Here is a 14,780-nt window from a genome sequence, read left to right on the forward strand (position 1 = left end):
GGACCTGAAACTCTCCTTGGGCCTTGGATTTCCCAGACCTTGGGCCCTCTTTAGGCCCTAGGCTCTCTCAGTCCCTTTTTAACATTTGGGGACTCGTCCGGGATCATGGGGAGGGGGGGGGGGCAGAAGGCCTGGGAATGACAATACAGTGAATTTAGAAAGTCCCTTTTAACACTTGTAGGTCACCAGACAAACTTGAAGCACCTTTCCGTGGGCAAAGAAAGGGGCACAAGTAACCATTAGTTTTCTAGGATTGGGGGAAGGTGCTGGGGGAACATCTGGAGTGCTGGAAAAGGAACCCTTCCCAGTGATGCATCCTGCTGCGACCTCTCAATCTTTGAATGCTCTGTGAGGCTGAGCTTCTTTTGCACGCAGAGGCAGCGCCTCAGAGGATTCTGAGAGAAATGTCGCAGGAGCTCAGAGTCAGCTCAGTCCATGATCCTCCGATGACACCTAGGACCACATGGGGGAACCCCAGGGTCAGCAGTGCAGTGGTGATGTGGCTTTTTTTCAGAGCAAGTGCTTAGGCTCCATACTTGAGGCTGTGACATGGGTAGCCTGAAGCGTCAGGAGGGGAGCCAGGCCTCCCACGTAGAAATATGGCATGTGGATTTATTTACTTGTGGAGAGGCTCTCAACACTGGATGTACTAAGGACCTGCCAGTCCAGGCATGGCCATGCTGGTTCTTTACTTCTTGGGGAGTGAAGTGGAACTCTATTTCCCTTGGGCTGAACCACTGACCATCACACTTCCGGGTCTGGGATGGGGGCGTGGCCATCCTGGCATCAGAAATTGTCACTGCTGGTGGGTGGGACAGAGAGAGCTGATTGGTCAGACTCTATGACCACGCCTCCGTCACAAAGGCCCCGCCCTGCCACCCACTCAGATTCCCTCCCTCAGCGGGGTGCCCAGGCCACACATGCCTGAGCGTGTCTGGCGCTAGGTCGGCAGCACTTACCACCCCCCAACCGCTGTGATGCCTTTGCAAGCCCGGCAACCCCAGAGCCACGAGACATCCAGGCGATGGGTGGCGACCCTGTGGGCTGCTCTGGTACTCGCACTGCTCATTCTATGTGGTAGGAGCGGGCTGGGAAGAGAGGGAGGGGCCTGGCCGGCTACTTCACCTTGAAGGCAGGGAGTTCAAGGGGTGGAAGTGAAGGAGATAGGAGGTGAAGGGGAGGGGGTGTGCACAACCTGGGTTTTAATTTCCAGCATTCCCCAAAGAGTCCTTCCAGAGCACTGCCAGGAGTAACCGACCCCCTGAGCGTGTCTAGGGGTGGTCCCTAAACAAAAGTGAAACCAGCTGCCAGCTCTGGAGCAGGGGCTAGACTCAGAAAAAAATGGGGTGTACGAGAGCCTGCTTGGCAGGGAAGATGATCTCTTTCACATTTCCTGGTCCCAGGCAGATGTGTGAGCAGAAAATGATGTACAGGAAAGGTGTATCTTCTCCCAGGTAGGTGCTAGACTGTAGGGAACACTAAGAGAACAAGGTCAAATTGCCAAAAATTGGTTCTTGAGGACTGTGAAGTGTGGTCTGGGAAAAAAAAAGGAGAACAAATCTGGGCCCCAGTTAAATCCACTAGAAGTTATCTAGTCTTCCCACAAACTCTAAACTCTGTGCCTGGAGCCAAGTTTTCTATCTCCTTAGTGAAGGAAGCAGCACCACCTCTCATAGTTTCCAGCTGTACTTAATACTCGAAACGCCATCACCTGGTCAGCTGCTGAGTTACTAGAAAACTGGGAACAGATACACCAAAAGTAACAACCAAATCTTCCTGTGCCTGACTTGGATGGCAGTCAAACCTAGGCTCAGGTGCTCAACCTCCACCTTGGATTCCCTTTTGATCGCTGAGGTTTCAGAAAGCTGAACCATAACCACACAGTCCAGAGAAGGGGCATATGGCCTATAGGCAGTGGCAAAGGGCAGCAGAAGTGGATCTTAGATAATGGGGTGTTTCTGGGCCTTTGGGTTTCACAGTTATCTATCTTTGGGTTTGAGAATTCCCACGCTATCTAATTCTGTAGGTCAGCATCTCCTGTGCCACATCAGGCAAGGAGGATGAAGAAGAAATAGAGGAGAGGAGAGGACATGCCTGCAACCCAATACAGGCAGACAGATGGTGTAAGCAGTTAGTGTGCAGAGTGAAAGTGTGGTGAGAGATGAGAGTGCAGGGAGAGAGTGTGATGTGAGCAGTGAATGGCAAGGGACAAGTGCCTACATTGATTAGGGACTGCGTAGTTAGTGGAACCAGAATACCTGGCTGCCTTCTCCCAGCTGCCTCCAGGGGGTGACTTTTGCCTAAGAACTGCACAGCCCAGTCCTAATTTGCTCATCAAGCTCAGCAGGAGTCTAACTCAACCCCTAGATCTCTGAAGAAGTCAGGGACAGACAGTGGAATATAGGCATGGATGGCACTTGACCTCTGTGACCTCTGAAACCTTTAATAGTGTTAGATTACACCTAGTTTTACCCAAAACCAAAACCATCCCTGGTTTCTTTCTGTTTGTTTACAACAGAAACTAGGTTTCACCCCAAACCAGAAATTGTCTTACACATCTCAAGCAAACCTGGCCTAGACTGAATCTGTATAGACTGAGCTGTCTATTCTTACTGTCTTTACTCTCCCAATGGCAGTGGTCTCTGTTCTCAATAAAAACAGTTCAGTTCAGAAACACAGCTAACTCTCTATACAAGGTAAAAGATTGTCAGACTACCTTGTTTCACCCTCACCTGATTTAGATTATTACATGCAGTGACCCTGCTTCAGACCCACTCTACTGGGTTAGAAATATGGCATGTGGATTTATTTACAAGTAGGAGCCACTTGTGGAGAGGCCCTCAACACTGGATATACTAAGGACCTTCCAGTTCAGGCATGGTCATGCTGGTTCTTTACTTCTTGGGGAATGAAAATCCAGCTGGTTTCCCAGCAAACCTTAGATGGTAAATAAGATGTTTCCCGAATCTCAGGACACACCACCTCCCACCACTGGGGTACATGTATGGAGCGTGCTGGAAGGTCCTGCTGGAATCTTTTACCTGTTGTCCCCCTGCTAATCTGAATGGGAAGGTGATACTTTCTTTACAAGAGTAACTCTCTTTCTGTAGATGCCTGTAGAGAACCACCAACATTTAATACTATGAAGAACAAGGATAGCCGTAAAACTTCCTATAATCCTGGGGAGAGGGTAGACTATGAGTGCCGCCTAGGATACAAGCGAACACGGTCTCTTCCCATCCAAACTGTTTGTTTGGATGACGGCTCATGGTCAGCACTTAATGAGTCCTGTACACGTAAGTGACCAGGTTTTCTTTTTTATGTTTTGTGACTGTTTTGGACTGGTGCATGTCTGCTACTATTTTTATTATGAGAGTCTTAAGTTTTCTTAAGTGTGTTTGTTCAGGTTTTGGCATTTGGTTGATTGGGTAAACTTGAATCGCACATTTGCCCTTACACTAGGTAAGGAAAATAATCCTATAAGTATAAAGGTGCAATGTGGAATTTTTCCTTGGACTCAATTGGTATAAAAACAGTATTGGTATAAAACAGTCTAATTGGTATAAAATAGTAAATTTGACATTTTCCTTTAGCAAGATCATGTCCGACCCCAGCTGTACCGAGTAATGGTGAAATAACCAATAGAAATGGGTCCTTCCTGTTTGGCTCAGAAGCTCACTATAGATGCTTTGAGGGGTAAGTTGCTCCACTGAGGAAATCAGGTAAATGTCACGAAAGCCAATTTTGTGTATATTTTCTTCTTAAACATTACCTTAAAGTTGATTTCTTTTGCTATCTATGTGGCAGGTTGAATGTGTAGCCAAACAACTTTGGGAATTTTATGGAGACTGAACATTTTATGGAAACGTATAATTAATATAAGTCAATTGTATGGGGGCTGAAAAGATGTGTAATTAATATAAGTCAGCTTAAATTATGGAAGTTGAATGTTGCTATGGATAACAACAAACTTATTATAAACATTGAAATCATAGTAATCATTGCAACTTATTCTTCACCATCATGTTCTCATTCTAGATTGTTTTCCTCTTAGTTAATATTTTAATTTTTCACTTGTAATTATAAAAAATAGAATTGCGTACCAAAGTTATTCTTTGGTCAAAATAACTGAAGGGTGTTATCAGACCAGCATTGACACAGTTGTTTTTTTAGACTCGGGGGACCATATTGATTGCCAGGGATCTACTCTGGGTAACCAGTGTTGAGGCAAGCATCCTAGCTTCTGTTGTATCTCTGCACCCACTAATCTCCTGATCTCCTGTTCTTAAAACTTTTTTTTTTTGACTTTGGATCTTTGGTGTTGCCAATAAAACCACCCTACTCTCTTCTACCATTCTTGAACTTTCAGCCTGCTTAGTATCCTCATCTGAGGCTTGGGAAGACAGGTGACTGACTGTGTTGTGACCCCGTCATCACTCTCTGTCTTGTTCACCCTACTCAGTGTTGATATTTTCTGCATGCCTTGTTCTGTTGCTTTATTTCTGTGCTGCTATTTTTTATTTATGTTTAAGTGGTCTTAGAGTGGAATGATATGTTTTTTCCTACTTGAGTGAGAAATCCAAATAGCAGAATCGAATTATCCCTGACCATGGCTGTGAGGGTCTGTCCAGCAGGAGCAGGAGCTGTGAAGGAAACTGTCAGAGGAAATTCCACAGCGTCGCATCCTGAGTGATTCCTAGAAGAATGCTCCAACCTGACAGGACTGCCACGAGCTAAGACTTCCTCCCACTGCCCATGCCAGGTGTTCCTCCTCCCTTATCCTGGAGCAAGAAGCTGAGCGTCAGAGTGCCAAGGGACTTGCCTGAGTTACAGAGCAGTGGGTGCAGATAGCCCCTCTGTAGAGACTGTTCTCTCCCTGGGCACAGTCCTTCCTGAATGGAATCATGAGGGAAAGTATATCACAGTGTATGTGATGTGACTTTGGCAGTCACAAAGAACTGACTTATATTAATTACATAATTAATAACTTACATATTATATATAGCACTTAATTAAATACTTATATTAATTAATTTTCAGTCTCCATGAAATTCCCAAAGTTTTTTGGCTGCACATACTACCTGCCACATAGAAAGCATAGTAGAGGAAGCTCTGCTATGTGGACAGATGGTGGTAGCCACTGACTGCAGTATAGCTGGTGTTCTTACACCAGCTCTTTGCTTTGCTTTTTTATTGGTGGGGGCGATTGGGTCACACCCAGAAGCACTCAGGGTTTACTCCTGGTTCTGCACTTAGTTAATGTCCCTGGCAGGCACAGGTGACCATATGGGATGCTGGGATTCGAACCACCATTAGTTCTGGATTGACTTCATGCATGGCAAATGCCCTAATGCTGTGCTATCTCTCAAGCCCTCTTGCACCAGCTCTTTTTTGTTTGTTTTTGTTTTGATTTTTGGGCCACACCTGGAGACACTCAAGGGTTACTCCTGGCTATGCACTCAGAAATCACTCCTGGCTTGGGGATACCCTGTGCCACTGCTCCAGCCCCTTATACCAGGCTCTTGACTGGATTAAAATGCAATTCCCTTAGCTCTATTCTTTGGTGTTGCCTCATTCTGCTCCTCAAACTGCTGTTGAGAGATTACATGAAGTTTTACTTCTCAGTTTTGTATATATGTGGTAACTGTGTGTAATGGTACCTTTTCCTCTTCTTAGTTTTCGCCTCGACGGAAAGAAAGTTATTTATTGTCTTTTATTTGAACATGGCGTGGACTGGAGTGACAATCCTCCACTATGTGAAAGTAAGTTCATTCTGTTTAGAAGTTAGAGCATCAATCAGAACTTTGCAGTTATGAATCTTATATCATAGATCATACCTTCCCTTTTTTTGCAATCACCATTATCCCTTCTTTAAGATAAAATGGTAGTTTCCTTGTGAATGATTTATGTGTCAAGGAGTATGTACATGGGGCTTTTCTTCTCATAGATGACTTTTTAAAGCTATTCCAGATCTTCTGCCTTGTGTATACAAATCCAGGTGCTTGCACACCATTTCTTTCCTACTAGAAAAGTGCTAGTATGATGTCAGTGCAGGGGAGGAGGCACCTTGCTCAAATCTTGTTTCAGGAATTGCCTCTGTCTTGTTTCAGAAATTGTTTATCCAGGTGCATGAGGCTTGGGCCTAACATATCTGGTTTTGGGGACAGATTGGGGGCTTTGAGAAGAGCAGGATGTCTAAGGATAAACATGTGTTTCTTTTAAAAGTAGTTTGTAAGAAGTCTTAAGTCTTTGAAACTATATGGTAACAGCAGCAGGTTGTGGTTGTAGATGTTACTACTGAATTTGTTTTTATTCCCTCCTGATAAAAGTAAATGTGATTTACTACTTCTGCACTATAGTCCTTGTAAATCAGAGGGCAAATATTTATGTGGGGGTCAGGGGTGGAGGGTGTTCATCACTGGTCAGTGTTAGGAGACCTGTTCTTTGGTGCCTGCTCTTAGAATGCCTATCGATATTCTTTCTTTTGGAATTAACAGTGAGACTGAAACTCTGTACTTTTGGCATTTTGGAAAATCTCATCCATATCTGGCCTAAAGGAAGACATCTAGAGTTACTTTGTGTCATTACACAATTTGGAATGTCTGTAAAGTTTACCTGTACAATTTTAAGGGTGAAAATAATAAACAATCATTAAAAAGGAAGTTACAAGAAATCTTGACATTTTGTGGATCATCTATTTAATGGATACATATATTTGTAAACCAGATCATATTTCTGAACTCCATTTAACTTATTTTTCCTCACTCCCAAATGGCCCCCATGTCTTATGAGACAAACCTAAATTGACTTTGGAGCTACATATTGATACTGATAGAGGCATTTTATATAAATGTTTTTTCCCCTTTTTTGTGATATGCATAGGTGCTCGGGGGGGGGGGTTTCCTCTTGTCTCTGTGCTCAGTAATCACTTCTGACAGGCTCTTGGGACCATTTGGATTACCAGGGATTGAACCTGGGTGGCCCTGTGCAAGGCAAACCCCAAACCATTGTGCTATCGGTCTGGTCCCCTTATATAGATGTTTATATATAGTAGATGCATTTTGCTTGATCTACATTAATTATTTAAATTTAGTCTAGTACATTTTTATAGGGTCTTCTAAATGGATACTGTATTCACAACTAAATTATAGATATTATAATTTTTGTATTTATTAAGCTAATGGGATACTATTTCTATGGCAATCCTCTCCTATAAATCTTGCTATTTATATCTTGTTTTTCTATTTTTTAAGAGATTCATTGTTTACCACCTGAGAAAATACCAAATGGGACATATTCCTATAGTGAAAAGAATATATTTGAATATAATGAGGTTGTGACTTACAGTTGCAACCCTTCAACTACGTCAGATAAATTCTCACTTATTGGGCCAATCAGGCGTGTCTGTTCTGCTAACGGAACTTGGTCTGGCACAGCACCTCGGTGTCAAGGTAATTTATTTCTATCTTCGTTTCTAATTTCTATGGGGAAACTATATGTAACTATAACTGAAATTTAACAACTGCTTCTCCCCCTTTCCCAGAAAACAAAAAAATGTAAGTCTGTTTTTTCCTCTGAAGTGATTATCTTCATAGAAAATCTAGACTCAAGTGTTTGCAAAATGCATTGGTTAGTTTGTAACCTAACAGTAAACTACTGGAAATTAATCTTTCACATAAAGCACAACTGTTCGATTCACACAATACTTAATATAGCATTTGTTAAATATTAAAGAAGTTTATTAAAATGGCTATACAAACAGATCAGTATAAATGAAATACTCAATATAATCAGCTATGCACAAAAGGTCTGTAAATTAAAAACTACTGGCATTAATTGACAGAGCCAACTGCCAGTCCACACTACCAGGGTCTGCGAGGACCTTCGGTTTGTGGTTCACCAGGCAGGCAGGGTTCTGTCAAGATACTTCAAGCCTTTATAATAGAAGAGGCCAGGGGCCTATGACAAACCCCTAGACTGGGACAGAGAGGGAAAGATAGCTGGTTTTGGAACCAGGGTAAGGGCAGATTGAAGGCCAGGTAAAAGGAACAGTTACAAAAGATAAAGGATAAATAGTCCAAAAGGATACAGCTGAAGGTCTATGGAAATCAGAGAGAAAAGCCATAGCCAGGAATAGAAACAGCTTGGTCAGATTCCTGCTCCAATTGCCTCTTCAAACTGCCACACTCTCTCTAAAAGGATTCTCCACCCACAGCCTCACTTGGGGAGAGGGCTTTTATAGGTCCAGCCAGCCATAATACTTGATTAAGGTCTTTCTTAAAGGAGCAGACCCTTTTTTATGGCTATTGCTGGACTTCACTTGGGGTAATACAATAATGTAGGACAATTAATAAATGAGAGTGGAGATGCTCATTGGACATGAATTCAGAATTCAGAAAGAAAGAAATGTTGCTTATTGAGCAATAGAGAGCACAATAAATAGGCCATTTGCTTTGCACAATGTCAACCCAGATTCGATCTCTGAGCACTACCAGGAGTGATTCCTTAATGCATGGCCAAGTATAACCCTTGAGCATCCCTGGAGGTGGCCAAAAATAAAACCAAGCAATAACAAATGAAATGATACATGGGAAAAAGTTATTTAAAGCATGCATCCTTAATGTGCTTGTATTTATTACTGAAAAGTTTGACTCATTATTAAGAAAACAACTCAGGAGCAGAGAGATAGCACAGCAGCTTACCTTACATGTGGCTGCCCTGGATTCAGTTCCCAGCACTACGCAAGTTCCCCTAAGCCCACAAGAATTATCCCTGACCATAGTGCCAAACATAATCAGTGAGCACTACTGGGTTCAGACTACAACAAAAAAATTTTCAAAAAGAAAATAGATAAAAGCATTGAATAATTCTTCACAAATACACCAGTAAGCTCACTGAGTTGCTGAGGATGGACAGAAAACCTATGCTAATCCTTGCAGTGGAGGAGCACCAGCAGTTATAAGGAATGAGATCCTGATCCATGCCTGAGTGGGGCTGGACCTCAAACCACTGACTTGACAGACACGGGCATACTGACAAGAGCACGTCTGTGTCTACTGTTTGTAACTCTCCTAGTCTTGTTCTCGTTATACTACGACAGTGTTTATTGTCCTATGTTGATACCAATTTCTGCTAATTCTGAAATTTTTCAACATTTCAGTGGTTGTATGTCCATATCCAGTGGTTGACAATGGAACACCAAAATCAATAATTCCAAAGAAACGTTACTACAACACACGGGTCATATTTGAATGCCAACCAGGATTTGTTCTTCAAGGCAATGATACAGTCAGATGTGATGCTGACAATAAATGGAAGCCTGCATTACCAACATGTATTCCAGGTATTATGAGCATCTTCCTTATTTCTTTGGCTTGGTGTGTGAGTCACACAGAAAAGGAGAATTTTAGTAATTATCTCAGTTTTGTGTTTATTTCCTTTATTTTTAATGAAAGAATTAAAACACTGTTGTTACAACAGTGTTCATTATATAGTGGTACTGGGTTTTTTTTTCCACATCCAGTGTTTCCAGTAATCAATCCTGCTCTGTGGCAGGCATTTTTCTTCTCTCTCTTTTCTCTCTTTCCCTTTCTCTCTCGCTCTTTAAACCTCTTCTTTTCTACTTCTCTCTCTCCGTCCTTCCCTCTCCCTCCCTTCTTTACCTGTCTTGCCTTCCTCCCTCCTCCTCTCTCCAATCCTCTCTCCCTTCCTTTTAGACACTAATATCATTACTGAAGGACTATCATGCCTACCACTTTATCTCCTTTCAGCACTCAATTTCTTATTGAGCGATCTTTTCCAATTATTATTGTTAAAGTGATCCCTTCTCTGCCCTAACTGCACTCACTTCTCTGTTATTTGTGGCAAACTTCCTACTGTGAACTGGTCCTCTTGGTCCTCATCTCTATTGTCTCTGGATATTAGTAACATGCTATCATATATATATATATATATATATATATATATATTCCACAAATTAGTGTGATCATTCTATGTCCCTCTCACTCTGACTCATGTGTAAAAAAATTTCATGACTTTATTTTTTCTACTAGCTGTATAGTATTTCATGGTATAGATGAAGCCCAGTTTCTTGAGCCACTCATCAGTTCTTGGGCACTTGGGTTATTTGTAGATTCTGGTTACTATGAATAGTGCTACAATAAACATATAGTACAGAGGGATTTCTGCATCTATGGTATATTCCTTTTTTACTGCTCTCATTATTTTAAATCTTTAAAATTAATATATTTATTTAAGCACCATGTTTACAAACATGTTTGTAGTTGGATTTCACTCATAAAAAAGTACACCCCCCTTTACCAGTGCAACCTTCCCACCACCAATGCCCCCCATCTCTCATCTCTTTTCTCCCTCACCCCCTGCCTATCTTTGAGACAGGCATTCTATTTCTCTCACACACTACCTTTATCACGATAGTTGATAGTGTAGTTGTTTCTCAAACTGTACTCAGCAATTTTTTAACTTTATTTATTGATTGATTGGTTTTTGGGCCACACTCAGCTGTACTCAGGGGTTGTTCCTGGCTTTGTATTCAGAAATGGCCTCTGGAAGTCTGGGGGACCATATGAGATGTCAGGAATTAAACCAAGTCCCTTACTGCTGTGCAATTTCTTTGGCCCTGCACTTACCATTCGTTGTGGGCTGGTCTTTCAGCTCTCATCTCTATTGTCTTTGTGTATTATTACCATACTGTCTTTTATTTTTCTTAAAACCCACAGATGATTGAGACTATTCTGTGTCTATCTCTATCCCTCTGGCTCATTTCACTCAGAACGATAGTTTCCATGTCCATTCATGTATAGAAAAATTTCATGATTTCATATTTCCTGAGAGTTGCATGATATTTCATTGTGTATATGTATCACAGTTTCTTTAGCCACTCATCTTTTGTTGGCACCTGGTTTGTTTCCAGATTCTGGCTATAGTAATTAGAACTGCAGAACTATTGTAATTAGGCACACAGAGAACATTTTTGTATTGTGTTTTTGTGTTCCTAGGATGTATTTCCAGGAATGGTATAGGTGGATCATATAGGAGCTTAATTTCCAGTTTTTTGAGGCATCTTCATATTGTTTTCCAGAAAGGCTGGACTAGATGGCATTTCCAGCAGCAGTGAGAGTTTCCTTCTCTCTATATCCCCTTCTGCACTGATTGTTCTTGTTCTTTGTGATGTGTGCCAGTCTTTGTGGTGTGAGATGGTACCTCATTGTTGTTTGGTTTTGCATCTTTCTACTGATTAGTGATGTAGAACATTTTTTATGTGCCTTTTGGCCATCTATATTTCATTGAGGAAGTATCTGTAAGTATCTGTCCATTTTTCTCATCAGTTAGATTTTTGTTGTTGTTAAGTTCTGCCAGTACCTTGTATATCTTACCTGTTAGCTTATTAGCCCCTTATCTGATGGGTATTGATTGGGTGAATAGTTTCTCCCATTCCCTGGGTGGTCTTTGTATCCTATACACTGTTTCTTTGAAGTGCAGAAGCTTCTTAGTTTAGATAGTCCTATTTGTTTATCTTTGCTTCCACTTGTTTGGACAGTGTGTTTCCTCCTTAATGTAATGGAGTGTTTTACCTACATGTCATTCTGTATACCTTAATGTTCTGGGTCTGATATTAAGGTCTTTAATCCACTTGGATTTGACCTTTGTACATGGGGTTATATGGAAATCCGAGTTCATTTTTTGCATGTGATTGACCAGTTCTTCCAACACTTGTTGAGGAGGATTTTCTTTTCTTTTCTTTTCTTTTCTTTTCTTTTCTTTTCTTTTCTTTTCTTTATTTTGGTCTTTGGCCATACCTGGTGATGCTCAGGGGTTACTTCTGGCTATGCATTCCTGGCTTGGGGGACTATATGGGACACTGAGGAATCGAACTATGGTCCGTCCTAGGTTAGTGTGTGCAAAGAAATGCTCTACTGCTTGTGCTACTGCTCCGGTCCCTTCTTTTAATTTTTTTTTAAAATTAAATTAGAAAATTCTTTTGCCCTCAGGATGCCGTGTACTTGTCTTTTGTCCAAGTCATATGCACCTTCTCCTGATAAGTCTCTGTCTCTTCATCCTCATATGAACCAATGCTTATAAATCAGAACATAGAGTTCTGGTTTTTACCAACTGTGCCTCTCTGTTTTGCTCTGTCTTGGAAAGTCACATGTGCCAAAGCATCTGAGATCATTGCTCCATCATAATTATAAGCTGATATGTCACTTATGTCACTTATGATATGTCATGCATCTCCACCACTTCCACCTCTGCCTTAATGCACAGATGCTACAAGAAAGTAGTCAGATCTTTCTTCATATAAATACTGTTGTCTTCTAATTGGGTTACAGTGAAGATTCATATTCTGTATTTTCACCATACCTTGTGCTGTTTGTGTAGGAATGGTAATAACATGAGCCATCCCTACATCATGCACAATCCACTACCCTTTAGTGTTGCCCTCAGAAAACTGTTCCAAATTGCTGGGAAAGAAGGAAATTTTTTAGCCACGAGCAAGGCAAAGTGGGCAGCAGTTGGCATTCAAAGTGTGCCAATAAAAACCTTCCATGCTCAAGCATCTTCACTCTGGTGCCGGCCATTAGGCCAGTCCATAACTACTGTGTTGTCCCCAGGGCCACATGACTAGGTAAGGTGGGATATGCCCTCTTTTACTTTGGTGGCTACCACCAGATAGATGGCAGAATTCTTTTACTTTCTGCCTCCCTTAGGTGCTTTATATAGTCTTCAGCAGCTAAAGCTTCACCATAGTTCTCCGGTAAGTTCCCCACAATGATAGAGCCTACAGTAGTGAGGCCTTTGCCTTTGCCTTCTTTGAGTTGTGAAGCCAGGGATGCTTGACATTGAGTTTCAGCAATACAAGCAGCTGAGGCGTCCAGTTTTTAGTGTGTGGTGGTCCTTCCTCTAGGAAGACCAAACTGGGCTGCACTGAGGGATAGCCCATGGATACCATCACCCCATTTTTTCTCAGCTCCTTGATACTCAATGTATTTGTAGATCATACCAGCTACAACCATGGTTACAATGGTATAATAACAGGATGAAATAAATATCAAAGCCAGACAAAGACTCATTCCCATGAAAGACAGTGCCCAGTGGTAGTAGCGGAACTGGGGTCTCCATTTTGGTGTTTGAAGTAATGTTTGCAAGACACATGCCAAATTCACAAAGAGGTAATACATGAGAAAAAACATGGAAAGCATTGGGGCCACAAGATTCAGGGAGGCAATTAGGATTCCCAGCTATGCAATAGCAGCAGTTAAGAGTAAAGCACAGGTAGGTTCCCCATTGGCTTTGCTGTGACCAAAAATTCTCAGAAAGGATATGATGTTATCCTTGGCTATTGCTTATAGAAGCCTTGGTGCACCTGTGAGATTCTGAAGTCTAGCTCCACATGTGGAAAAGGAGCCAATGACAATCACCCATGGTGATGGCCAAGATAAAGTAGCCACCACTGCATTATCTTTCACAGCATCTCCAAACTTGTCTCTGAAAACAACACTTTCTATACAGGTACCAAAAAGAACAACATTGCTTTATTAAATAAAGAAGGTTGTCAAAATGGCAAGGATGGTGCCAGTGGGAATAGATTTTTGGGTATCTTTTAGATCCAGCTATGATACTTGTGACAGTGGGAAAGAAAATTTCTAGCAGAAGAGTGAAGGAGGTTGTGATGTCAATAAGAACATACTGATGGTTTCTAAGACATCAGAAGAGTTGGTTGAAGGCTTTAGTAGAAAATTACTCCAGAGATTCTCTGTAATGACACCAATAGCCAATGCAGGGATGCCCTGGATTGAAACGACATTATTGTGTACAAAGTATCCATGACAGTTGACATTGAAAAACTGATTTGAGTTACAGAAGCCCCATAACTTTGATGGTGCTGTCATATTGTTGATTTTCTTGGTCTTAAAGCAAATGTCAATATTTCTTGATGAGAGGATCCTATTACCCAGCATGCAGACTGGGAATAGTGGAGGGGCAAAAGAAGACTTGATGGCTCCAGCATAGATGGCCAAGATGGAAACAATAACACAGGCCAGGAAAAGTGAAGCAAACTTGTTCACATAGTGTATGCCAATGATTACCACCAATATGATGAGAACCAAGAATGCTGTACCATAGACATACATATTATTTAACATGGCTGCTGATCCCTTGAGTGTATCATCACTATGGAAGATTGTAGCACAAGGGCAATATATACTAGAAAAATTTTAGTGGCATCAAGAATATACATGGCTGCTGCAAAAGTAGTACCAAGATAAAAGCAGAGGCCAACAGCCCCACCAAACTCTGGAACGAGAGCTCTGTAAATCATAAAGTATGAGCTCCCAGCTGGCACAACTCCATTAGTGGCACTGGGACTCATGGAGATAGCAGTCAACAATGTACAACAGCAGCGGATAAGGATAATTGCAAAAGCTTGAAGAATACCAGTTGTGTCCACCACCCATGGAAGGAGTAGAAGAAGGATCATTCCAAAAATGTTTTGTAGGCATGATAGACACCCATGAAAGTACCCATGTGGGGACTTTTAGTGGGTTTCTTTTTCCCTGACTCTTTTTCTATGACTCTTCATGTTCCTTTGCTCCTTGAGCCAGATTAATGTAATTGGCCATCCTATTGAGTAGAGAAGACAAAAACACCTTTAGCCTGGTGTCCATTTATTCCTCAAATAGTGCCAAGTTTTTATCAAAATATTCATCTCCATCATAATTGGAATTATTGAGATAAGCATTTCGAGCTTTCTTATGCCC

General features: G+C 41.6%; 1 pseudogene; it reads right to left on the reverse strand.

The window, feature by feature from the left end:
* Window positions 1-12,007: 12,007 nt before the first annotated feature.
* LOC126004301 (solute carrier family 12 member 6-like) lies at window positions 12,008-14,562 on the reverse strand (annotated as a pseudogene).
* Window positions 14,563-14,780: the final 218 nt, after the last annotated feature.

The sequence above is a fragment of the Suncus etruscus genome, chromosome 3 (assembly GCF_024139225.1).
Source record: "Suncus etruscus isolate mSunEtr1 chromosome 3, mSunEtr1.pri.cur, whole genome shotgun sequence".
Classification (NCBI taxonomy): Eukaryota; Metazoa; Chordata; class Mammalia; order Eulipotyphla; family Soricidae; genus Suncus; species Suncus etruscus.